Here is a 26,402-nt window from a genome sequence, read left to right on the forward strand (position 1 = left end):
ATCACAGGAGTTCGGCCCCTTTGACGTCATCCAGGCTGGCCTCCTGGGATGACGTTTTATCCCATGTGATCGCTGCTACAGCCTGTGATTGGCTGTAGCGGTCACATGGGATGAATCGTCATCCCAGGAGGCCGGCCTGGAGGAAGAAAGAGACTTCTGAGTAAGTATAAGATTTTTTTCTCTGAGTTGCGTCTTTTGCGGCGGAATCGCTGTGATTCCGCCGCAATAAAAGCAGCAACTGCTATTTGTTATGGGTTTTACCTCCCATTGAATTAAATGGGGAAAACCCGCAACAAATAAGCAGCGTTTACGCAAATACAATTGACATGCTGTGGAATAAAACTCTGCACCGTATAACAATTTCTGAGTGTTTTTTCCGCTCAGTATTTACGCAGCGTGTGGATGAGATTTGTTCTATCTCATCCACTTTGCTGCTACTGTATTATTCTGTGGATCTTCCGCAATGAATTCCGTTGAGGAAATCCGCAGTATTTACACATTGTGTGAACTTGACCCGAAACCCCGAAACCTGCCACCCCCCCCCGCCGCTCCGTGGAAAAGTTGTCTTGCATGAAACTGGTCCTTGGTTAAAAAGAGGTTGGGGACCATGCGTGATGAATCGGCAAGGAGAACATAACCAGACGGAATGTATATTGTCTACTGTAAAATTTGGTGGAGGAGGGATGATAGTCTGAGACTGTTTTTCAGGGTTTTGGGTAGCCACTTTATTTCCACTGAAGGGTATTGTTAATGCTGCAGCAAACAAAGACATTTTAGACAATTGTATGCTTCCAACTTTGTGACAACAGATTAGGGAATATCCTTACCTTTTCCAGTATCACTGTGTCACTGTGTCATAAAGACATGGTTTGACAAGTTTAGTGTGGAGGCATCTGAGTGGCTTGCACATGGCCCTCACCTCAACCCTATCGAACACATTTAGGATGAATTGGAACGTCAATTGCAGGGTAGACTTTCTCTCTTAACATCCGTGCCTGACCTCACAAATGCTCTTTTGGATTGGGCAGAGATTTCCATAGACACACACCAAAATCTAGTGGAAAGCCTTACCAGAAGAGTGAGGGCTGTCATAGCCACAAAAAAAATCTATTTTAATGCCCATGGTTTTGAAATGGGAAGTCCAACAAGCTTATATAGCAAATTTGCCAGTGCTTCTAGTCTTCTAGTGAATGTCAGTGACAATGATGAACCTTAAAGGGGTTTTCCCACGAGAGACATTTATGACACGTCCACAGGATATGTCATAAATGTCAGATAGATGCGGGTCCCACCTCTGGGACCAGCACCTATCTCCAGAACGGGGCCCCCTAAACCCTGTTCAGCCGCTGTGTGTTGTGGCTGAATGAGGTGTTTTTTCTGACCATGAAAAAGGTTATATGGTCGTGAGTTACGTAAACAGCGTAACTCGCTGAGCTACAGTGTTTCCGTAACTCCAATAGTAGTGAACGGCAGTTACAGAAGCAGCGTAGCTGTGTCCGTAAGTACATTAAGTTCTATGAGACAGGGGTGGGACCCGCATCTATCTGAAATTTATGACATATCCTGTGGATGTGTCATAAAAGTCTCTCGTGGGAAAAACCCTTAGGGATCCTCCCATGCTGCACTAGGGATCCCTGCAAGCAAATTTGGAATTAACCGGTCAGATCTCTAGGCCACAGGTACTCAAATTAGTTATCGGTTGCCAGCAATGATGACGGAAAGAAAACTGGAGAGTAGTCAGATGGAGCTGTGAGTTAGACCCAGAAGACAATTGAGAAGGAGCAAATAAAGGCAGATTTAGTGTTCAGGCCAGGAGTCAAATCCAGAAGATACACCTAAGAACGTCCATCCAAAGGACAAGGCAGTAGGCAGAGCCCAGGAACAGAGCAGTGTCAGAACTCAGGGAGTTAATAGGGAATCAAGAAAATCAAGAGGCATTGTCCAAGAATGGCAAACTGATACTCGGCCAATGAATGAGAATCTTTACTTGGTCTAAATTGCAAGCCATGACATCATTAGAAGCAGCCCAGTAGTAGTCTTTCTGTTGCATTACAACAAAGCATAGCCTAGAAAAAATCGTTGTGCAACAGGGACAGAATGCAGTAGTGAATTTCCATATGGGTGGTTTGGGCGGCCAAAAAATTTGATGCAGAATGCATATTTGGCACATTTTCTGCTCTGAATTAGGGTATGTGCACACACACTAATTACGTCCGTAATTGACGGACGTATTTCGGCCGCAAGTACCGGACCGAACTCAGTGCAGGGAGCCGGGCTCCTAGCATCATAGTTATGTACGACGCTAGGAGTCCCTGCCTCTCCGTGGAACTACTGTCCCGTACTGAAAACATGATTACAGTACGGGGGGGATAACTATGATGCTAGGAGCCCGGCTCCCTGCACTGAGTTCGGTCCGGTACTTGCGGCCGAAATACGTCCGTCAATTACGGACGTAATTAGTGTGTGTGCACATACCCTTATTGCAAAAATCGCAACAACAAAGCTATTTTGTGCAGGACCTGCAAAAGGACTTCCACAGAAAAGGTCCTGAAGCTAGAGGGCAGAGCAGCAAGGCTCCACAGGAGTAGCATATGAGCTGTTGTGTAAGTGTATGGGAGTCTGTATTTAAGGATTCTGGTCTTTTGTCAGTATTAGTTTAGCGGTTCTGGTTTGGGATCTCCTTTAAGGGGTTCTGATCTGGGGTCGGTATGAGTTGAGGTGGTCTGGGTCTGTATTAGTTTAGGAGGTGTGGTCTAGGGTTTGTATTTAGAGTGTTTTGTCTGGCATCTGAAATTACATAGGTGTCTGGTCTGGGTCTGTATTGAGGTCGCCTGAGGTCCGTAGTTGTTTAGGGAATCTTTTCTGGGGTCTGCATTTGTTCAGGGGGTTTGATCTGGGGACTTTAATAGTTTGGCAGGTCTAGGGTCTGTATTAGTTTAGGGAGTCTAGTTTGGGATCTGTATTTAGGGGTTATGGTCTGGATTTGGTATTAGTTTAGGTGGTTTGGGGTCTATATTACTTTAGGGGGTTTGGTCTGGGGTCTGTATTTAGGGGTATCATCTGGGTCTGCAATAATTTAGGTGATCTGGCATGTGTATTTAGGGGGTCTGGCATCTGAAGTTATTTTGGGGTCTGGTATTGGTCTGTATTTAAGGGGTTTTTATTTATTTAGGGAGTCTTTTCTGGGTTCTCTATTTGTTTAGGGGGTCTGGTCTAGGGACTGTGATAGTTTAAGTGTGGCATCTGTGTTTATTCTTGGGCCTGTATTTATTCTAAGGTCTGATCAATATATTTAGGGGTCTGGTATGGGGTCTTTATTAATGTAGGAGTCTGGATTCTGAATTAATTTTGGGATCTGGTCTGGCATCTGAATTTATTTGCTATAGAGGCTGGAAATGGCTGCAGAAGTGAGAGGCCAAAGATGTTTCAGTAGCAAAATCAGCAGTCATCAGGAGAAGTCGTCAAGGCGGTTTGGGCCGGATAGAAAAGAAAAGGAAAGAGAACATCTACAATCAGAGAATACATCACCTGTGAGTCACTGTCACTTCTCTGGATGTGTGTGTCTGATATAGTATATTATTGTGTTCCACAAAAAAAATCCATGTGTAGCCCAGGCCTAATTGACTACTGGATATTACTATTCCCCTTGTCAAGAGGATGTGTCCCAACACAGTCTAAGGGTATGTTCACACGTAGTGACCAAAAACGTCTGAAAATACAGAGCTGTTTTCAAGGGAAAACAGCCCCTGATTTTCAGACAATTTTTTTAAGCAACTCGCGTTTTTTGCGGCGTTTTCGCTGCGTTTTTTACGGCCGTTTTTGGAGCTGTTTTCATTGGAGTCTATGAGAAAACGGCTCCAAAAACGTCCCAAGAAGTGTCCTGCACTTCTTTTGACGAGGCTGTAATTTTACGAGCCGTCTTTTGACAGCGACATGTAAAATGACAGGTCGTCGGCACAGTACATCGTAAAGCCCATTGAAAGTAATGGACAGATGTTTACCGACGTATTGGAGGTGTTTTTTCAGACGTAATTCGAGGCGTAAAACGCCTCCAATACGTCTGAAAATAGGTCGTGTGAACCCAATACTGTCAGCGATGATTGAAGACTGCGAGTATGTAGGGATACAGTCCTTGACAAGGGGATTAATAACACCCAGCTATCAAGGCCAGCACACAAATGTGGTGTTTACTGTGGACACTGCGTGGCAAGGTAGAGGTGGGGAAAGCGTGCCCAAGTTTACGGAACAGTCAAGGGCCTTTGGTCTATTTAATTCGCCACCGACATAACGACTCAGCATTGGGGAGGCATGTAACTGGGGAGGCATTGTAACAGAATTACAAATTAATATTTGATGTGTTTAAAAACAGGTATTCCCTCTATGACAGTTGACCTATCTCAGATAAAAGTATATTTTTGTTTTTTTTAGAACATGCTGCATTTTTTTAAACTGTGGCCTAATCTTTCCAGTGTGATTTTTCCTCGTTGACTTTTACGTGTTTTTTTTTTTCATGATTTAGTGGCAGCCTACTAGAGAACAATGGGGAATTTCTAAAATGGCAGCATGCATGTAAGTAAAGCTTTTTTGAAAATGTTATGGTGCATGGGTACAGCTTAAGGCCTCATTTACACGAGCGTGTGCGTTTTGCGCGCGCAAAAAACGCTGCGTTTTGCGCACGCAAAAGGCACTTGGCAGCTCCGTGTGTCATCCGTGTATGATGCGCGGCTGCGTGATTTTCGCGCAGCCGCCATCATAGAGATGAGGCTAGTCGACGCCCGTCACTGTCCAAGGTGCTGAAAGAGCTAACTGATCGGTAGTAACTCTTTCAGCACCCTCGACAGTGAATGCCGAACACAATATACACCAACCTGTGAATAAAAAAAGACTTTCATACTTACCAAGAACTTCCTGCTTCCCCCAGTCCGGGCTCCCGGCCGTTGCCTTGGTGTTGCGTCCCACTCTTGTCATCCGGCCCCACCTCCCAGGATGACGCCGCAGTCCATGAGACCGCTGCAGCCTATGATTGGCTGCAGCCTGTGCTTGGCCTGTGATTGGCTGCAGCTGTCACTTGGACTTAACTGTCATCCCGGGAGGTCGGACCGGAGTTATCGGTAAGTCAGAACTTTTTTTTTTTTTACAGGTTCATGGATTTTCGGAGCGGAAGTCACTGTCCATGGTGCTGAACCAGTTTAACGCTTTCAGCACCGTGGACAGTGACTGTCTCCTGACGTCGCGTACCCGAACATTTTTTACCGGTTTCGGTCAAAACGAGTTTGGCCGAACCCGGTGAAGTTCGGTGCGCTCATCTCGAATTTGACACTCCGTTTGGATGTTTGTAACCAGAAAAGCACGTGGTGCTTTTCTGTTTACATTCAGGAGTTTGACAGCTCTTGCGTGATTTTCGCGCATGCAACGCAGGACCGTCAGTGTGGCATGCGTTGTTTTCACGCACCCATTGAAGTCAATGGGTGCGTGTTGCGTGAAAAACGCAAGAATATAGAACATGTCGTGAGTTTTACGCAACGCACTCACGCAGCGCAAAATTCACGCATCGTCTAAACAGCCCCATAGACTATTATAGGTGCGTACGACACGCGTGAAAAGCACGCGCGTCGCACGCGCGTATAATACGCTCGTGTAAATGAGGCCTAAAACAAATTTTTTTGTCTGGAGTTAAACTTTAAGCAGAAGAAATTATTGGAGCAATTTCTATGAGAGAGGAGCAGAAATCACCAAACTATTATTTTACTTTTTACCCTGTAAATGAGGATTTGTTTTTCAAAATATTTAACAATTTGGCGTGTGTTGTATAGAATGTGTTGAGTGTCTGCAGATTTACAGTAGAGTAGTATCAGGAGATTATTTAGGAAACAATTTGAAGGACTATATGTCAACTATATACAGTAGGACTATATGTCAACTATATACAGTAGTAAATCTGTCACTATCGTATTTAGGGGCTGCGTAAACATATATAAAAAAATACAGACGTATAAATGTGCAGAAGAATTAAAAATGTATTTCCTGTGGTCATCTTATCACACAAAGATGTCATGTAACTGCTCAGCTGCAATGACAAGAAACTATCCACGCATTTTGTCTGATAAAGGGAAATATTATCGAAATGTAAAATATGAGTCTCTTTAATAGGAAGCTATTCTTCATGTTCCCTTTTCAAATGCCCAAATCCTTGAATAATCAGTGCCAATCAGGCAATAACCATTTGGTCCCCGTTCAGACTTGGCAACAAGTTCCCTAAGCTTTAAAAAACAATTATCATTCAGCTGCTGTTGAAATTGATTCTTGGGTTGACGAGAGCAGTCCCCTCTTGGCTGGTAAGGTCCTGCCATGGGAAGCAATTACTGCAAGATGCCAGCTGACAGACTCATTCCGTGGAAAGTCAGGTTGTCTTGATCCTCAGGCACTCTTAAGGCAAATTGTATCCTCACAATCATTTCAAACCTCTTACCGACTGTTCCCTTCTATAAGGGAAAATGGATTGTTCCTTTTTTTACTATGGCAAGTGATCGAATATAACTGGACACCTTCCCTCTACAATAGGATGTTTAATTTCACATTTCCAGCTCTGCAATGTTACACAATGATGAAGAAAAATGGAAACAGAACAATGGAAAGTATGACTTGCCTAAGGAGCACATGCAACATTACTATGAGACTTTTCTACCAGAAGCACCAAATTGATACATTAGATATGTCTCTAGTGAGACATCTAATACTATTCTTGTATTATAATCTATTAAAGGGTATTCATGCTTGACATTGGGGTAGTCTTATTTGCGTTTTACATGGTGATATTTACACCTTGGACCCTTGTCAGTAAACTGGGTCATGAACCATTTTAATCGTATGTTTTTATACACACGTTCATTTTTATCATGATGTGAATTAATTTACAATGTATTAGTAATCTGTAAATGAATGGCAATCCTTTTTCACTGATGGATATATACATTATCTATGGAAACTTTTAACATATTCATATTTTTTTGTGGCATCAATGATGTTTTGCTGGCCATAGAAATTGTAAATGTAACAACTTAGCAGCAAATATTAATTAAAATATAATACACAATGTAAAATTTTATTTGTATAAACATCCCATTCTGATATTAGAAGCTCACAACTATAAAGTGATGGGTGGCCCTACATACAGTAGGAATTACATATCTCTTCCTGAAGAAGAAATCTATCACAGATTATTTTTGTAGGAATTTTCTTCTTCTGTGCCAACCGCCGATCGACTGATATGTAGGGCTCCCTCTCTATTTAACAAGGGGTTCTTCAGCAGCTGCAGAATGTTTTATACAGTTAATTTCAGTCAAAGTTGACAGAAATCCCCCTTTACTCCTTATTAGTTGAGGTCTGTATTATAAAAAGATTATTAAAAGTCACTTTGGAGTTCTATGACCTGTGTAATGGCACTTTGCCAGCGGCATCTTGCTTTTATATGGTCAAAGAAATCCCTGATGACTAACATTTTAAAAATTTGCAGTAGGGTATACGTTATCCAATATATAATCTTCTTATGTATGCAATACTTTACTATATATAATAGAATAAAATAATGCAGTACTTATGTCTGACTTCAGGTTTGTTTAGGGACCTGGGACCTGCATCCAATGTGGCCCTTGGCATGGAGGACCTTGAAAATAACCATGTTAAACAAGGACATCCATTGATTTCAGCACATTAAGCTTAAAGGAACAGTGTCATCACAATTTTTTTTTTAATATGTTAAAGATGTTAGTGCTTTATTAAAAACGTTTATATTTATCTGTGTGTTTGTGTTTTACTTTTTCTTATTTTTACACTTTTTCTTCCCTATGGGGGCTGCCATTTTTTGTTCCATTTCTGTATGTGTCGATTAACGACACATACAGACATGGAATACGGCAACCACAGTCCCATAGGGACTGCGAACGGGTCCCGTCCCATCCACTTCTGTGTACGCCGTCTGTGTGGGAACTGCGCATGCGCCGCTCCCACACAGTCCAATTTGAAATTGGCGCCGTCCGGCGCCATTTTCCTGTGGACCGGAAGTCGCGGCCGGACAGTAAGATTACTACTTCCGGTCGCGGCTTCCGGACTTGTGCACTTGGACCAGCGGCATCAGACGGAGCGGACGGGCCGGAGGGAGCCGCGGCGGCAGGAGCAGGTAAGAGATTTCAATGTATGTTCGTGTTTGTGTACGTTTACTACTGTATGTAAACCTACTACACTGTGTGTTAGCTCAAAAAATGGCGACACACAGTGTAGGAGGTTAGACCGTTCAAACCCCTCGTTTATCCCGGCACTAGCCAGTATAAAGGAGGGGGGGGGGGGATGCTGAGAGCTCACTAGAGCGAGGGCTTTTTACCCAATTTTGCAATGCTGCAATTTTGGGAATAGCTCCATCTAGTGACCAGCAATGGGAAATATTATAAATTAGAATCTAATTTATAATATTTCCTGACTCGTGAAAAAAAATAAAAAAATTTGAACAATGTTTAATCACCTACACACTAAATGTTTAATTAAAAAAAAACAAACATGTTTTTCTGGCAACACATTCCCTTTAACCATTTCAGTTCCCATGCCAGAAATCACTGATTGGCAGAAACAGTTAGATAACCTATAATCCATTTCCAATAGGAAGATGAACAATCTAAAATAAGGATGTCCTCAATGGAATTTTTTTTATATAGAAAAAGAGCAATTTTATAAGATTTTAATAAGAGGTACAGATGTAGACATTTTTATCTGACTCTTACCACATTAAATACACAATGGCAAGAAACTTTCACTTGACTTTTTCAATGACTTTCAATGGCTTTTGTTGTGTGATATCACGCTGCAGCAAGTTATCATAGTCAAAATAAACTTTGCTACATCTGTAGCAGTGGCGTAACCGCCGCTGTAGTAGCTATAGCGGATGCTACGGTGCCCGTGGCATGAGGGGAACCATGCTGCCCGCTTTGAGGGCTACAGCGGTAGCAACGCCACATTCAATAGTCCTTAGGACGAAGATACTATTGAAAACTATGGGAAAGAAGGGAGGTATCTACCTACTCTGCCATTTACTAGGCTACAGGCCATTTTCGGCCTGCAGTCTATCAGGCACAGGCACAGGATCCCTGCGCGAGCCGGCATGATGACATCACTGGATAACGCCGGTCTATGCAATGATCCCGTTGATGTTGATGCTTTGGAGCAGCTCTGTTTATTGCGAGAACAGCGCCTAGGTGAGTATAACATATCTTTGTTTTATTTGTTTGGGGGCTGTATGGCGCTATCTACAGGGGGGTGTATTGCGCTACCTACAGGGGGTCTGTATGACACTATCTACAGGGAGAAGGTGGGGCGCAATCTATAGGGGATCTGTATTTGCGCTATCTACAGGGGGCTGTATGGCGCAATCTACATGGGGGGCTGTTTGGCATTATCCACAAGGGGGCTGTATGGCACTATCTATATGGGGCTGTATGGCGCTATCTACAGGGGGGCTTCCTGGCGCTATCCACAGGGGGGGCTGTTTGGCACTATCTACAAGGGGGAGGTGGGGGCGCTATCTACAGGGGGGCTATATGGCACAATCTACAGGGGGGCTGTATGGCACCATCTACAGGGGGGCTGTGTGGCACTATCTACAGAGGGCTGTTTGGCACTATCTACAAGGGGGAGGTGGAGGGCTATCTACAGGGGGCTGTATGACACTATCTACAGAGGGGCTTTATGGCACTATCTACAGGGGGCTGTTTGGCACTATCTACAAGGGGGGCTGTATGGCACTATCTACAGGGGGGCTATATGGCTCTATCTACAGGGGTACTGTAAGGTGCTATCTACTGGGGTGCTGTTTGGCACTATCTACAAGGGGGAGGAAGGGGGCACTATCTACAGGGGGGCTGTATGGCACTATCTACAAGGGGGAGGTGGGGGTGCTATATGTAGCGGGGCTGTATGGTACTATCTACAAGGAGGAGGTGAGGACACTATGTACAATGGGGGGGCAATATCTACAGGGGGGCTGGATGGCACTATCTACGAGGGGGAGGTGGGGGAACTATCTACAGGGGGCTGTATGGCACTATCTACAAGGGGGACGTGGGGGCACTATCTACAAGGGGCACTGTATGACACTGTCTACAAGGAGGTGACATTGTCTACAGGAGGGGCTGTATAGCACTGTCTATGGGGGGCTGTATGGCAGAATCTAGAGGGGGGCTGTATGGCACAATCTACAGGAGGGGCTGTATGGCAGAATCTACAGGGCCAGCTGTATGGCATAATCTACAGGGGTGCACTCTTTATAAGGGGGGCTGTGTGTGGCACCCTAGGGATGGGGGTGCCCAGTCAAAAGTTTGCTATGGGGCCTAGTCTTTCCTAGTTACGCCCCTGATCTGTAGGCAACCAGAGTTGGAAGGGTGCAGCCAGTAAATTTCAACTAGTCAAGACTGCAGATTACAGATTATTATGCAGTGCTGACTGCCTGGCTTGCTAGTTGCCATAGAGTGCCAGGTCCTAGGCACATGGCGTCGACCTACTGATGCTAGTATAGTGGAGTCTGGGAAGGGTACGGGATTTCACACATCTCCCAGCTCAATAGATTCTATATAATTGAGCAAGGTTATGCACACTGATGCTACCCACACTTGACTCTTAAAACTATTTATAAAGTTCTTGAAAGTGACTCACAGATGACCTCACAATGGTAAGTGCCAGCCACTGATTTCTCTTGTAATAATGTGCGCAGTAGCCACTGATTTCCCCCCTAGGTGGTGGCACCAGCTAATGATCCCCTTATACATTACCTGCCAAAGATGGCCACATAGCAAGATGTGCCAGCTATTGATGCCCATGAAGAAGGGTGTGTGCCAGTCACTGATGCCCCATAATCATTATTGCCAGCCATTAACGCCAATATAACTAGTTGAGTGGCAGCCACTAACACCCCTGTAACGGTGAGTGTACTAGCATCCAAACCCTCCCATCTTATGGTACTATCCCCTCACCCATCTACCAAGCAGCAACTTTAAAGGGGTATTCCGGTGTAAATAATTTTTCACCTATTCAACAGATAAATGATATATTCTAGATAGTGAATGTATGACCGCTGGAACACCAATGATCGCCAGAACTGGGGACTCAGTTTCCCTATTCCCTCCACTGTAAGATCTCGGCTAGGAGGAGTTTGAATGGAGCGGTGGTCGAGCATGCATCCTACCGCTCCATTCAAAATCTATTTTACTGAAGAAAACAGTGATCCATTGTTATTTTTGTGTTTCCATCCAAACTTCAACTTCATGGGTGGGGATTCAAAGTGATTAGATGTATATTTTAACAAAAAAAATAAAAATAGCTGTGACCAGGTATGTCCCACTTTCCGTTCATTAAAAGCTGCAAGGTTTAAGTATGAGGGCACTCTGATTGGTACAATTATTTTGTGGGCATTATGTTGGCATTATTACTGATTGAGTTTAATATCTGCAGAGATGAATTGTTGCTGGAATAAGCGTTTATGGCGGTCTGGGCTGAATGGAGAGCATGAGTAAAGAGAACACCTACAATCAGAGAAGAGGTCACCTGTGAGTCACTGGATATGCTTGTTCTACATTTTGTCTGTGACTGCATCTGATCAGTGCTGTATTCTCCTGTATGTTCTGTAGTTCTAAATTTTAATTAATCTCTATCCAGGAACCATGTATTTTAAGAGACCATGTAATTTAAGACCCTAGCGTGATAACTTAAAGGGAAGGTGTCATGATTTTTTTTTTTTATTATATTGCTTTTAATATAATGTTAACAATTTTTTTATTTATTTGTGTTGTCACTTTCTACTTTTTAATGTATTCATACTTTTACTTCTCTATGGGGGCTGCCATTTTTTTTTCATCTCTGTATGTGTCGATTAACGACACATACACAGATGGAATATGGCAGCTACAGGGCATAGGGCACAATGAACGTGAGCCGTTCATTGCTTCTGCTATCTAGCGCTGTACTGCGCAGATGCAGGTCAGAGTCACACAGCAGAGAAACCGGTTTGTAAGGAGATAGCAGGTGCCATTATGAAGACCAGCTGCACTGCATGTAAGGTGTGTGTCTCTGTCTGTCCCTCTCTCTCTTTCACAGACCCCCGCTGTTGTGACCCCCGACGGGCCCCCCCCAACCGGCGGACCCCCAACCTGGTGGGCCCCCCACCTGGCAGGCCCCCCACCCGGCGGGCCCCCCACCTGACGGGCCCCCACGACGGGCAGCCCCCCCCCCTGTCGCTATATGTATTCTCAGTGTGGACGGTGTGCGGAGCTAAGCTTGTCAGATGTAGTAGAGCTGAGGGTGTGTGTGTGTGTGTCTGTGTAGTACAGCTGAGTGTGTGTGTATGTATGTAGCAGTGCTGAGTGTGAGATGTATTGTCAGTGTGGACAGTGTGCGGAATGTGATCGGGTGAGGAGGTGAGGTATCCATCAGCAGGAGGTCGGGGAGGAGGCTGTCAGCAGCAGATGGTTATTCCTATCACAGAGTGGTGTAACAGTCTCCTCTACTGTGGAGGAGACTGTCATCAAGATTGTTTGGGGACGATGGAGGAGACTGTCAGCAAGATTGTAAGGGGACGCTGGAGAAGACTGTGAGCAGTATTGGGTTGTGATTCAGGAGGAGACTGTCAGCAAGATTGTATGGTTATGCGTCCCCACCCAATCCTGCTGACAGTCTCCTCCATTATCACCCCCCAATCTTGCTGACAGTCTCCTCCAGCGTCACCATACAATCCTGCTGACAGTCTCCTCCAGCATCACCACCCAATCTTGCTGACAGTCTCCTCTAGCGTCACCATACAATCCTGCTGACAGTCTTCTCCAACATCACCAAACAATCCTGCTGACAGCCTCCTCCATCATCACCACCCAATCTTGCTTACATTCTCCTCCAGCATCACCACCCAATACTGCTAACAGTCTCCTCCAGCGTCACCATACAATCTTGCTGACAGTGATGCTGGAGGAGACTGTCAGCAGGATTGTATGGTGACACTGGAGGAGACTGTTAGCAGTATTGGGCGGTGATGCTGGAGGAGACTGTCAGCGGGATTGTATGGTGACGCTGGAGGAGACTGTCAGCAGTATTGGGCGGTATTGCTGGAGGAGACTGTCAGCAGATTGTATGGTGACGCTGGAGGAGACTGTCAGCAGTATTGGGTGGTGATCCTGGAGGAGACTGTCGGCAGGATTGTATGGTGACGCTGGAGGAAACTGTCAGCAGTATTGGGTGGTGATCCTGGAGGAGACTGTCAGCAGGATGGAGGGATAAAGACATTTAGCAGGAGGGGCATGTAAAATGCGCAAAAAAACGTGTCAAATACACGCCGTGTGAACCTGTCAACTGAAAAGTCATTCACTTCACTTTCATCATTCTACGGGTATGTTCACACGCAGTGTTTTCAGCAATTTTTCGGGCTGTAAACTTCCCGAAAAATGGCTGAAAAAATCAGAAACAGAACGCCTCCAAACATCTGCCCATTGAATACGGCGTTCTGTTCCGACAGGGCGTTTTTTTGCGCGGCCATTTTCCAAAAACGGCACCTAAAAAGACGCCCGCCAAAAGAACTGCTTGTCACTTCTTGGGACGTTTTTGGAGCCGTTTGTCATTGACTCTATAGAAAAACAGCTCCAAAAACGGCCGTAAGAAACGCAGCCAAAAATGCAAGTTTGATTAAAAAATTTAAGAAAATCAGGAGCTATTTTCCCTAAGCGTGTGAAAATACCCTTAACCTTTTGGTCCTATAGCTTCTGCGAGCTGCATTTCAACAATCACACCGAAAATGGCAGCCGGACACTGCTTAGAAATTTGAAGACACCTTTTCCAGGCTTGTAGGAGGGGGTGAGATTCCCTCCCACATTTGCGGCAGCTGTGACTCAGGTTGCTTTGCCTTATTCACCTTGCTGTAATTCTGGGAAGTGCTCCCTCAGGTGGCCAACATAGGAAAACATGTCAAATTATTATTACATTTTTAATACTGGAAGAGAAAAAAAATACAGCAAAAAACGTAAAAAATATAATAGAAATAAGTAGCTTACTTAAAAAAAAAAAAAAAGGTTTCATTCGCGACACAATCCCTTTAAGAATCATTCCCCTCATGGTCCTATCACAACTTTGTACCAAGTAGATACTCAAGCGTTCCCAAGTTACTATGGTAGATCTCCACCTCTCTAAGGTTAAGGTGTTTTTATGAAATTAGAAAAATAGCCAAGAAACAGCCCTATTCTTCTCCATGGATGGTGTGTGGAATTCTTGTATTATAGGTCAGCCCCTATTCACTTGAATAGGGTTGAGTTGCAATATCAGATAAAACCCATAAGCAAGAGTGCCTCTGTTTCTGGGAGAAAAAAGCAAAGGTTTTTTTTTCTAATCTCAGACAACCTTAGAGCATTTGTGACTGACTATTTTAGCATCAATGTCTTCACTCTGTTTTTTTTTTACTGGTATTTTAAACTGTATGAAAACATGCATGTAAAAACGCAAGCATTTTTTTAAATGTGAAGTATTTTTTATCAGATTTTACATTAGTCTTTAAAAGCATAAATTTAGTGTCATTTTGTAAATGCGTTTTTCCTGCCATTTTTAAGTCCTATAGAGAAGCTTTTGGAAAAAATGCCAGAAAATATGCCATACCCAGAGCATGCTGCGTTTTGAAAAAAATGCCACTGACCCTTAAAACGCTACAAAAATCCTATAAACCAAAACACTTTATATGTAGCTCTTTCAATCACAATAGACTTTAAAGTAACATATGGCCGCAGCGTTTGTTACCTAAAAATAATGCCATGAGAAAAGCCAACAAAAATGGCACCAAAAAAACCACAGCAAAACGCTGTGTGTGAATTCAGCCTAAATTATTAAGTTGTAATCAATCTTTTAACAGTTAGCCAACTGTGCATGTAGTCATATTTGTAAGATTTTTTTTCAAGATGCAGTTGTACAACACCACTGGGATTTTCCTAGTCTTTTCCTAAATCTGGTCTAGCATGCATTAAATATTGTTATGATATAAATGCACTAGTTCAATGTATCTTCCTACAGAGTGAGATAAGGAAAAAAATAAAAATAAAATACACACTAGATCTAAGAAGAAACAGAGATCAGAATTGTATGTTGGGAATCTCCTGCAGAAACTGAAATCCACAAATAGAATAATAAATGTTTATGCCTCATGTTGTTTAATGTTGTATCCCTATGCACAATTCCCACAACTTACAACCATACATATTTAACAACTGGGTCCAATCCTTCATGAAAATGTTACAATATTAATTGCAATTAACACATATTTTTATTAAATATATTTTATTGAATTGCCGTTGGACAAAGCTTAACCCTTGTGCTGTCAGATGACCAATTTAAATATGTACACCTGGTAGCCAGACCATTTTTTTCGTATTTTGTTTTCTATTGGTTTTATCTACAATAACTGAATCTTTTTCATTCTAAAACTCTTTTATTTCAGGACAGATAGGGATTTTTCCTGCTGCTATACAGGACTATATATTTTCATTAATGCTTATGTATTGAAAAAGCAAGAAATTGCCATAGTTACATAGTTACATAGTTACATAGTTAGTACGGCTGAAAAAAGACACATGTCCATCAAGTTCAACCAAGGGAAGGGAAAAGGGAAGGAAAAATTTCTACACATAGGAGCTAATATTTTTTTGTTCTAGGAAATTATCTAACCCTTTTTTAAAGCCATCTACTGTCCATGCTGTGACCAGCTCCTGCGGTAGACTACTCCATAGATTCACAGTTCTCACTGTAAAGAAGCCTTGTCGTCTCTGCAGCTTGAACCTTTTTTTCTCCAGACGGAGGGAGTGCCCCCTTGTTTTTTGAGGGGGTTTTACAAGGAACAGGATTTGACCATATTTTTTGTATGTGCCATTAATATATTTATATAAGTTAATCATGTCCCCCCTTAGTCGTCTTTTTTCAAGGCTAAATAGGTTTAATTCTTTCAATCTTTCCTCATAACTTAAATTCTCCATGCCCCTAATTAGCTTCGTTGCTCTTCTTTGTATTTTTTCCAACTCCAGGGCATCCTTTCTATGAACTGGAGCCCAGAACTGGACTGCATATTCTAGATGAGGCTTCACTAATGCTTTGTAAAGTGGTAATATTACATCCCTGTCCCGCGAGTCCATGCCTCTTTTAATACACGACAATATCCTGCTGGCCTTTGAAGCAGCTGATTGACACTGCATGCTGTTATTGAGTTTATGATTTACAAGTACACCCAGATCCTTCTCAACAAGTGAATCCGCCAGTGTAGCTCCCCCTAGGACATATGATGCATGCAGGTTGTTGGTACCCAGATGCATAACTTTACATTTATCTACATTAAACTTCATCTGCCAAGTGGACGCCCAAACACTTAGTTTGTTTAAATCTGCCTGTAATTCATGAACATCTTCCATAGTCTGAACTATATTGCATAGCTTGGTGTCATCTGCAAAAATAGAAATAGTGCTATTAATCCCATCCTCTATATCATTAATAAATAAGTTGAATAGTAGGGGTCCCAGCACTGAACCCTGGGGTACACCACTTATAACCGGTGACCATTCAGAGTAGGAATCATTGACCACAACTCTCTGGATACGGTCCTTGAGCCAATTCTCAATCCAATTACAAACTATATTTTCTAAACCTATAGTCCGTAATTTACCCATTAGGCGTCTATGGGGGACAGTGTCAAATGCCTTTGCAAAGTCCAAAAACACTAAATCCACAGCGGCCCCTCTGTCTAGACTTCTGCTCACCTCTTCATAAAAACAGATTAGGTTAGTTTGACAACTTCTGTCCTTAGTAAAACCGTGCTGGCTGTCACTTATAATGCTATTTATTGTCACATAATCCTGTATATAGTCCCTCAATAGCCCCTCAAACATTTTCCCCACGATGGATGTTAAGCTTACTGGTCTATAATTACCCGGGGAAGACATAGAGCCCTTTTTGAAAATAGGCACCACATTTGCCCTGCGCCAGTCCCTTGGCACTATACCAGTCACTAGAGATTCTCTGAATATTATGAAAAGGGGGACAGAAATAACTGGACTAAGCTCTTTAAGAACTCTAGGGTGTAACCCATCTGGTCCCGGGGCCTTGTGCACATTTATTTTATTTAATTTAGCTTGGACCATCTCTACATTCATCCAATTCAGTATATCAACTGATATATTAACAGCACTGGCACCGGCTACATCAGCTGCTCCTTCTTCAGTTGTATATGCAGAGCTAAAGAACCCATTTAGTAACTCTGCCTTCTCTTGATCCCCTGTGATCAACTCCCCATTACCATTATCTAGGGGTCCCACATGTTCAGACCTGGGCTTTTTTGCATTTATATGCTTGAAGAATTTTTTGGGATTTGTTTTACTATCCTTGGCCACCTGCCTTTCATTTTGTATTTTTGCTAATTTTATTACATTTTTACAGATTTTATTAAGCTCCTTATATTTTACAAAGGCTACAGCTGTACCCTCAGATTTGTATTTTTTAAATGCCCTTTTTTTGTCATGTATTGCCCCTTTCACAGAATGTGTAAGCCATGTGGGGTTTAATTTGAGTCGTTTATACTTGTTACCTGTAGGAATAAATTTTGCACTATAATAACTCAAAGTAGATTTGAAAATCTCCCATTTATCATTTGTTCCATTATTTGACATTAGTTCTTCCCAGTCTATATCCTGAATTGCAGCCCTCATCCTGGGGAAATTGGCTTTCTTAAAATTAAATGTTTTTGCCCTCCCAGCCTGTGTTTGTTTTTTACAGTATAGGTAAAATGTAACTATATTATGATCACTGTTACCGAGGTTTTCACGAACATTGACATTCCCAACAAGATCTGCATTATTAGAAATGACCAGATCCAACAGAGCTTCACCTCTAGTCGGGTCTTCCACAAACTGGCCCATAAAATTTTCCTGCAACAGGTTGAGGAAATGTCTCCCCTTTGCAGTTGAAGCCGAACCATGACACCAATTAATATCCCGGAAATGAAAATCTCCCATTATCACTACAGTACCCGCCTGTGCAGCCCGCTCAATCTGTTTATATAGCTGAACTTCCATCTCCTCAGTTATATTGGGGGGTCTATAGATTACACCAAAAGTAATTTTTTCAGTGTTTACCTCCCTTTCTAGTTCCACCCACAAGGTTTCAACCTCCTCACAGTATTCACCCACTATTGTCTCTTTCACACTCGCCTTCATATCATTTCTCACATACAGACATACACCACCACCTTTCCTATTTGTCCTGTCTTTCCGAAAAAGTGTAAAACCCTGTAGATTTACAGCCCAGTCATGTGAAGAGTCCAGCCATGTTTCAGCAACACCAACTATATCTATATTTTCTTCCAGTATCAAGGCCTCCAGCTCCCCCATTTTGCTTGCTAGACTTCTGGCATTTGTGAACATACACTTTAACTTTCCTGTCAGTTTTTCACTTTTATTATCAGAAATGTGATTTGACATTAATCGGGCCTTTTTATTTACACTGATGTTTTGTAACGAAAGGATCTCCTTATCCTGTTGTCTAGTCCTCTCCCCACATTCTGTTTCTCCCCCCACCAATATAGTCTGACCCCTCTCTAACCTGGCTACCCCTTTTTTTTCTACATTGACCTCCCTCCTCAGCCCTAGTTTAAATACTCCGCCACCCCAGCTAGAATTCTCTCCCCCAGCACAGCGGACCCCCTTCCATTTAGGTGCAAATCATCTGCAGAATACAGTTTGTACCCCAATGAAAAGTCAGCCCAGTGCTCTAGGAACCCAAATCCTTCTCCTCTACACCAAGACTTCAGCCATGCATTTAACTCCCTGAGCTCCCGCTGTCTTTCCTGTGATGCGCATGGCACAGGCAGTATTCCTGAGAATACTACTTTGGAGGTCCTTCCCTTCAGCTTGTAGCCTAGTTCTTTAAAATTATTCTTAAGGCTCCTCCACCTACCATTTATTCTGTCGTTGGTACCGACATGGACCACGACAGCTGGATCATCACCAGCCCCTCCCAGCAATTTGTCCACCCGTTCCACCACATGCCGAACCCTGGCACCAGGGAGACAGCAAACCATTCGGTTGAGGTGGTCTTGGCGACAAATTATTCTATCCGTCTTCCTGATTATAGAATCCCCTACGACTATCAATTGTCTTGGCTTACCTGCATTACCATCCCGCCGACTACTAGCTGGGCTGTTCTCCCGGCTGTTAGGGAGATCAGTATCCACTAGGGCTGCCATTTCTGAGACTGACACCCCCGCATCATCACCCAACTTGGCAATTTTGCCTGGAATGTCAGAAACCGGATCGGCCTTCCTTGTCTTTGACCCCTTTCTACTGCCCCTAACTACATTAACCCAGCTACTTACCTGATCCTGCTCACCCATGTCTTCACCCTCCAGTTGTAACCCACTAACTGCATGCTCTGTGAGCAGCAAGCTCCGCTCAAAATTGTCTATCCTCCTCAGTGTTGCATTCTGCTCCTCCAGATCTCTAATACGAGATTCCAGGTGAACAACATGCTCACATCTGCCACAGAGATATTCACCCTGGAACTCCGGCTCCAGTCGTGCATACATATGGCAAACTGTGCACTGAAGAAAACCTCCAATCTTGCTATCCATTATCCAAGTTACAAAAAAACAGCAAACAGGTGTTAATCAAAAATAAAAAGAAGTAGAAGAGCACTTCTACTTCCATGACAATTATTGCTTAGTTATTTCTTCAAAACTAGTTAATACCATACAAATATTAATCTTCTTCAGTTTGTATGGTGCTATGTATGGGGATACAAGACAGATGTCTTGTGCCTAGTGCACAGACCCTGTATTTCAGAACACAGAGTACCTATGGGTTCATAGTACACACCCATATAAACTCTGTGTGCCGCTGTATGGTGCCTCCATGAGGCACCATATTCTCTCCTAGCAGCAATGCTTCTAGGAGAGAAAAACTCAGTAAAACTTCATGCCATGGAGCACGCCACATATTTTCCTCACGGATTCCCACAGAAATTGCAAAAAAACATTCACATGGACATTATGTCTTCACATACATTTTCTATACAGATAGAACTAGGAACAGTGGACAGTGATAGAGGGGGAATGGAGCGTATCAATAATGTAAGTGGATGTATATGTAATGACGGCGTAGAGAGGAAGACAGGTGAGCCCTAATCTACCCGCCACTCAGTCCCTGCCTACTTGCAACGGCCCGTTCTAGGCGACGGCGTACAACAGGGCGATGGTCCCTACTCTCACTATGTGCACGACAGACAGACAGACACGGGTAAAAAGAAGCTAAGGGAAAAGGGGCAGATGCCCACGGCAACACCGTGGGCCACAAGAGTAGTGAACGAGCCGAGTAAAACCAGGAGTGTACGAGGTACCAAACGCAGAGCAAGAGAGTAGTCAGTAAAGACAGGGTCAATATGAAGCAGAGGACAAATAGTACAAGCAGCAGCAGCAGAGCCAGGAAACAAACAGAATCACAGGAAAAGGAGCAGCAGGAAATGAAGGTATAAATAGACAGAGGGCAGGAGCTAGCTCTGTCTGGACAGGCTGTGATAGGCTCTCCCACTCCTCAGCCTCCCAGCCTGAGTGGTAGAAGAAGGAGTCACTCTATCAGACTTAGGAGCAGGTGCAGACTGACTAACCACGGGCGTCGACACATCTTGATCCTGTAGCTGGGGACTGGGAAACCTCCTATTTTCCCTCTATGTGTGTCCAGGCAGATAGTGCTATGTCTTCTCCCAACTGTCCTGGGCGTAAGAATAAGCAGCAGGAAGAACTTCCGCGCCTAAGTGACCATCGGGGAGGTCGCTTGGGCGCACAGGTATTTCCCGTGAATATGAAACCTAATAAGATCTTGCTTCCCTTTCAGGTCTCTTTTGGTGGTAGGTCTGCTACCGGCAATGCCTTCGTGGATTAAGGGTCTTCTGCTAATATTATGTCTGTGGAATTTGCTATGTCTCTAGCTATACCATTGATTGAATTGCCTAAACCTGTCCCGGTACTGGGTATCGACTCCACTCCTCTTGCTAATGGTTATTTTACGCAGCATACCCCTGTTTTTGAACTCCTTCTTTGCTCCATGCATTTGGAGCAGTGCTCTGTACTGGTGATGAAGGGATTATCGTCCGATTTGGTTTTAGGCCTACCCTGGTTGCAGATGCATAATCCCACGTTTAACTGGAATACTGGAGACCTTACCAAATGGGGTAATGAATGCATGACGTCATTTTTTTTGCTGTTAATTTTATTTCTCTCCCTGAGGAGGTGAACACTCTACCTGAGTTTATTCAGGACTTCGCTGATGTTTTTTCTAAAAAGGCCTCCAAAGTGTTACCTCCTCATAGAGAGTACGATTGCGCAATCAATTTGGTACCAGGAGCTAAGCTCCCTAAGGGTAGGATATTTAATCTCTCTTGTCCCGAACGTGAAGCCATGAGAGAGTATATCCAGGAATGCATGGCCAAGGGTTACATTCACCCCTCTACTTCTCCGGTAGGTGCTGGCTTCTTCTTCGTAGGGAAGAAGGATGGTGGTCTTAGGCCATGCATCGATAACCGAAACTTGAATAAGGTCACTATAAGGAACCAGTATCCCCTTCCTTTGATTCCTAATCTCTTCAATCAGGTTCAGGGGGCCCAATGTTTCTCTAAGTTTGATCTACGGGGGGCTTATAACCTTATCCGCATCAAAGAGGGGGATGAGTGGAAGACTGCGTTTAACACGCCCGAAGGTCATTTAGAATACCTCGTCATGCCCTTTGGGTTGCGTAATGCTCCCGCGGTCTTCCAGAATTTTATAAATGAGATTTTAAGAGACTACCTGGGGGTATTTCTTGTAGTGTACCTTGATGACATACTGGTGTTTTCCAAGGACTGGTCCTCCCACATTGAGCATGTCAGGAGGGTGCTCCAGGTCCTTCGGGAAAAGAAAACTGTTTGCTAAATCCGAAAAATTTGTGTTTGGGGTGCAAGAGATACCATTTTTGGGTCAAATCCTCACTCCTCATGAATTCCGCATGGACCCCGCCAAGGTCCAGGCTGTGGCGGAATGGGTCCGACCTGCCTCCCTGAAGGCGTTACAGTGCTTCCTGGGGTTTGCTAATTATTACAGGAGATTTATTGCTAACTTCTCGGTCATCGCTAAGCCTCCAGGCTTTTGAGGTCCTTAAGAAGTGCTTTATCTCGGCCCCAGTGCTGATTCAGCCAAACCAAATGGAGCCGTTCATCGTGGAGGTTGACGCCTCCGAGGTGGGAGTGGGTGCTGTCTTGTCCCAGGGTACCAGGTCATTCACCCATCTCCGTCCCTGTGCCTACTTCTCCAGGAAGTTCTCACCCACTGAGAGTAACTATGACATTGGCAACAGCAAACTCTTAGGCATTAAATGGGTATTTGAAGAGTGGCGCCACTTCCTGGAGGGGGCTAGGCACCAGGTAATGGTCCTTACCGACCACAAGAATCTGGTTTTCCTAGAATCTGCCCGGAGGCTAAACCCGAGACAAGCTCGATGGGCGTTATTTTTTACTAGATTAAACTTTTTGGTCACCTATAGGGCTGGGTCTAAAAATATTAAAGCTGATGCACTGTCGCGTAGCTTCATGGCCAGCCCTCCTTCGGAGGAAGATCCTGCTTGTGTTTTGCCCCAGGTATAATCATTTCCTCTGTTGATTCTGACTTAGTCTCCGAAATTGCGGCTGATCAAGGTTCAGCTCCCGCGAACCTTCCTGAAAACAAGCTGTTTGTTCCCCTGCAATTCCGGCTAAGGGTACTCAGGGAGAATCATGACTCCGCACTATCTGGCCATCCAGGCATCCTGGGTACCAAGCACCTCATTGCCAGAAACTATTGGTGGCCTGGGTTGCCTAAAGACGTTAAGGCCTACGTCGCCGCTTGTGAAATTTGAGCTAGGTCCAAGACTCCCAGGTCCCGACCAGCGGGCTTACTATGTTCTTTGCCCATTCCCCAGAGACCTTGGACCCAAATCTCCATGGATTTTATCACCGATCTACCTCCATCTCAAGGCAAGTCGGTGGTGTGGGTTGTAGTAGACCGCTTCAGTAAGATGTGCCACTTTGTGCCTTTCAAGAAACTACCCAATGCTAAGACGTTAGCTACCTTGTTTGTCAAACACATCCTGCGTCTCCATGGGGTTCCTGTCAATATTGTTTCTGACAGAGGGGTACAATTTGTTTCATTGTTTTGGAGAGCCTTCTGTAAGAAGTTGGAGATTGATCTGTCCTTCTCCTCGGCCTTCCATCCTGAAACTAATGGCCAAACTGAGAGGACTAATCAGTCTCTAGAACAATATTTAAGGTGTTTTATCTCTGACTGTCAATATGATTGGGTCTCCTTCATTTCCCTCGCTGAATTTTCCCTTAATAACCGGGTCAGTAACTCGTCAGGGGTCTCCCCCTTTTTCTGTAATTTTGGGTTTAATCCACGATTCTCCTCCGTTTCACCTGGTGGTTCCAACAATCTCGAGGTAGATTTCGTTCATCGGGAACTGTGCACAGTCTGGGCCCAGATTCAGAAGAACCTAGAGGCGTCCCAGAGCATACAAAAGACTCAGGCAGATAGAAGACATTCTGCTAACCCCTTGTTTGTGGTCGGGGATCTGGTGTGGCTGTCTTCTAAAAATTTGCGCCTTAAAGTCCCGTCCAAGAAATTTGCTCCCCGGTATATAGGGCCGTACAAGGTCATTGAATTCCTTAACCCTGTCTCCTTCCAACTGTAGTTACCCCCGTCTTTTCGAATACACAACGTGTTTCATGCCTCCCTCCTGAAACGCTGCTCCCCGTCCTTGGCTCCCTCGAGGAAACCTCCGGTCCCTGTTCTCACCCCTGAAGGGGTAGAATTCAAGGTGGCCAAGATTGTGGACAGCAGGACGGTCCAAGGCTCCCTCCAGTACCTGGTCCATTGGAGAGGATACGGGCCTGAGGAGAGGACTTGGGTACCCGCCCGGGATGTTCACGCTGGGGTATTGCTCAAGAGGTTCGATCTTCGGTTCCCCAATAAGCCAGGTCCACCTAGAAAGGGTCCAGTGGCCCCTCATAAAAGGGGGGGTACTGTAAAGGATCTGCCAGACACAGCTTCTGTGTCGACGCCCGTGGTTAGTCAGTCTGCACCTGCTCCTAAGTCTGATAGAGTGACTCTTTCGTCTACCACTCAGGCTGGGAGGCTGAGGAGTGGGAGAGCCTATCACAGCCTGACCAGACGTAGCTAGCTCCCGCCCTCTGTCTATTTATACCTTCATTTCCTGCTTCTCCTTTGCCTGTAATTCTGTTTGTTTCCTGGCTCTGCTGCTGCTGCTTGTACTATTTGTGCTCTGCTTCATATTGACCCTGGCTTTACTGACTACTCTCTTGCTCTGCGTTTGGTACCTCGTACACTCCTGGTTTAACTCGGCTCGTTCACTACTCTTGTAGCTCACGGTGTTGCCGTGGGCATCTGCCCCTTTTCCCTTAGCTTCTTTGTACCCTTGACTGTCTGTCTGTCATGCACATAGTGAGAGTAGGGACCATCGCCCAGTTGTATGCCGTCGACTAGGACGGGCCGTTGCAAGTAGGCAGGGACTGAGTGGCGGGTAGATTAGGGCTCACCTGTCTGTCTCCCTACCCCGTCATTACATACATTTAGTTTCATTATTGTTGGCAGCACATTCCTGTTTACACAGGGAGAAGTCCTGCCAACAACCAATGATTTTAATGCCCGCATAAAAGATTCAATCAGCCGACATACAAAATCATTTGTCAGCTGACCGCTGGGCATGTTACACAGGCTGATGAACGGGAACTAGCGTCGATCGGCACTCATTTACCGGCATATATCTACCAGTGCAAAAGGACCTTTACACTCTGTAAAATGTCACAACCATATGAGAGAAGGAAGGTATCAATTACAATAATCAAATAGCCACACTGGGTCGTCCTGGCACTGTTATGGTGTGGGAACAAAAAATGACGTGTGGGTTGTACATCCTATCGCCTACAATTTATATTGCCAGTAAGCCAAAAATCCTTACGCGTACAAGTAAACAGTCAGGCTGGACTGACCACTCTTCCAGTATTACCCCACCTAGGGGAACAAAACTGCACAACAGCAAATGTTAAAGAGACAGTGCATAATAAATTATACCACACTCTGATATATAAATAACCTAACGTACAAATATCCTGCCTTTTCTGGCCATTATAAATATGCAATGTCGCATTTAGGGCTTATTTAGACGAACGTGTAATACGTCCGTGCAACACGTGTGATTTTCACGCGCTCGCACATGTTAGTCTATGGGGCCGTGCAGACTGTCAGTGATTTTTACGCAGCGTGTGTCCGCTGCGTAAAACTCACGACATGTCCTATATTTGTGTGTTGTTTGTGCATCACGCACCCATTGAAATCAATGGGTGCGTCAAAATCACGCGCAGCACACGGAAGCACTTCCATGTGACGCGCGTGATTCGCGCAACAGCAGTTAAAAGTATGAATGAAAACAGAAAAGCACCACGTGCTTTTCTGTTTACAAACATACAAACAGAGTGTCATATTGATGACGGCTGCGCGAAAATGACGCAGCCAAGCATCATACGGGGCTGACACACGGAGCTGTTAAGTACCTTTTACGCACACGCTCGTGTAAATCTGGCCTTAAGGTTAAGAAATATCTGTTGGACCCAAAGGTTATGTTCACACGCTGTGTTTTCAGGCGTATTTCGGTGTGTAATTGCCACAAAATACACTTGAAAATATCAAGTCAAGTCAATGGGAAGAATGCCATTTAGTTCATATGGGGCGTCTTTTTACACTGCGGTTTTAAAAAACGGAACATAAAAAGACGCTACGTAAAAAGAAGTAGCATGTCACTTCTTGAGGCGATCTTTGGAGCTGATTTTCCATTAAACACTATGAAAAACGCCTCAAAAAACGCCTCAAAAGAAGCTTCAAATTAAGGGTATGTTCACATGCAAAGTCAAAAACTGCTGAAAATGATGGAGCTGTTTTCAGGCAAAACAGCCTCTCATGTTCAGCCATTTTTGAAGCTGAAAATGTTTTTTTGAGGCTCTATTTGGAGCCGTTTTTTTTTAGCTGTTTTTCTATTGACACAATGAAAAACAGCTCCAAAAACGGCCCAAGGAGTGACATGCTTCTTCTATTTTTTACGGGGCGATTTTTTACGCGCCGTTTTTTTAAAAACGGTGGCGTAAAGAAACGCCCCGTCTGAGTGAAACACAGTTGTTCCCATTGAATTCAATTGGCAGATGTTTGTGGGCGTTCAGCTACCTTTTTTTTTATAGGCGTATTTAGGGGGCGTTTATCTCAAAGTTCCAGCAGAAGACAAACCCATTTGGAA

At 44.1% G+C, this 26,402-nt stretch overlaps 1 long non-coding RNA gene across 2 annotated transcripts in view; it reads left to right on the forward strand.

Annotated features, from left to right (window-relative positions):
* The window catches only part of LOC142740878 (uncharacterized), a 54,487-nt gene extending 42,910 nt beyond the window's left edge, over positions 1–11,577 (forward strand). For both annotated transcript variants that reach the window (XR_012880904.1, XR_012880903.1), the window contains exons 2-3: positions 4,520–4,569; positions 11,491–11,577. This is a non-coding gene — a long non-coding RNA (uncharacterized LOC142740878). The remainder of the gene's footprint in view (positions 1–4,519; positions 4,570–11,490) is intronic.
* Positions 11,578–26,402: the final 14,825 nt, after the last annotated feature.

The sequence above is a fragment of the Rhinoderma darwinii genome, chromosome 2 (assembly GCF_050947455.1).
Source record: "Rhinoderma darwinii isolate aRhiDar2 chromosome 2, aRhiDar2.hap1, whole genome shotgun sequence".
Classification (NCBI taxonomy): Eukaryota; Metazoa; Chordata; class Amphibia; order Anura; family Rhinodermatidae; genus Rhinoderma; species Rhinoderma darwinii.